Source organism: Lucilia cuprina, chromosome 2, assembly GCF_022045245.1.
Source record: "Lucilia cuprina isolate Lc7/37 chromosome 2, ASM2204524v1, whole genome shotgun sequence".
Taxonomy (NCBI): Eukaryota; Metazoa; Arthropoda; class Insecta; order Diptera; family Calliphoridae; genus Lucilia; species Lucilia cuprina.
The window spans coordinates 63,183,180-63,184,883 of record NC_060950.1 but is presented as its reverse complement, the minus strand read 5'-3'; positions in this window follow the sequence as shown (position 1 = coordinate 63,184,883).

Below are 1,704 nucleotides of genomic sequence, written 5' to 3'. Positions count from 1 at the left end.
TTTTTGTAAAATGCAAGAAATTTCTTATAGTTGGCAATGCGTAAATGTTTTAATATTGAAGAAATGTAAATTTTTTTAACTTTTCGTTAAAAAATCTATTTTCTTATCATTTTTGTCTATAATTTCAGCACAACTGTAAACATTTTCTAAAAGTTGGCAATGCGAAAATTTTGATAATTTGAAAAATTGCAAAAATTTAAAAACTACTAAATTGCAAATCTTTTTGATTAAATTAAGAAATTTTCTTAAAATTTCCAGTTGGCAAAGCGAAATTTTTTAAAAATTGTTTAAATTTCTTAAATTTTCTTTTTGTGAATTTTTTTCTATTTTAATTGTTTAGATGGCTTTACCAGGAATTCCATTTCAACAATTATGTTGAATCATGTCTGTTGACTCTTAATTTCTGAGTTTATTAAAAAAAAAACTTTCAATTGAAAACACTTGATGTTATTTCAAGCAAATCAAAAGCATAATACGTATAGTAGGTAGAGACTTAACTCAAGAAGTAATCAAAACCCCTTTAATTTGTTTCTGCATTAAAAACAATATTACGAGTATTTAGCTGTACAAGTCAGAGTAGTGGTGCTGCATTTTAAATTAAAGTCTTAAACTAGCAAGTAGGGGAAAGGCTTTTAAAGCCAACAGAGAACGAATGTTCAGCGAAATCACACAAAAGGTGTTAAATCTAATATCATAAAATTTTAATTTTTCAAGTAAATATTATAATTAACAGTTTTTAGATTCTTTCTCCAAGTTCTCTTTAAGCCAACCACTGCTTTTAGGCATTAATGTTTTTCTTCCCTGTTTCTCTGTTAAGTTTGTGCAGTTTTTTTGAGCAAAAAATTATGCAAACATGATGTGCATAATTTATTAATAACGACAACTTCAAGGAATTATTATACAAAAAAAATTTAAACAAATAATTCTACAAAAAAAGAAGAAAAAAGCGTCTTCCCTATTTTATTAACTCAAATATATAAAATACTTATTATGACTAATCTCATGTAATTTTCAAACTGGAAACAAAGTTCAGGGTTATTTACATTTGAAATTTCATTAAGAACAATAAAAAAACTATAGGATGAAGAAGGGAGATTATTAAATTATGATCTAATGCTGTTGGCATTTAAAAGATTTATTTTTTTTTAAATTATAAAAAAATTTACAATATATTTAATTTTTCTATTAAGCAGGAAGGGGTTTTGATAAGCCAGTCATATAATGCTATTCTTAAACATATTTATATTTTAATAAAAATTGTTTTCTATTATTTTGTTATTTACAAAAACGACTTCGCATTCGCAAAAACGTTAAATAAATTTTACGTTTTATTTTTTTATGATCACTAAAATTCAATGTCATTGAATGTTAGTGATCAAACTGAAACCAGTTATACATATAAAAATGTTTATAATATCAAAAAAAAAATGTTTAAAAATTAAAGAAAACAACTTAAAAGTAGACTATAGATCGGTATATAATATGGATTATTAGATTGTCAATAGTTTAGAATATAGATTAGTCTAAAAGACAGACTATAACGCTAACTATAGTCGAGACATATAGTCTACATATACTATAGATCTGTCTACAATGTAGACTACAGATCATTCAATGATCCAGGCCTTGAATAGCCTAGACCCTTGATCAATCTATAATCTAGACTATAGAGCAGTCTATAATCCAGTGAATAGTTCAATCTAT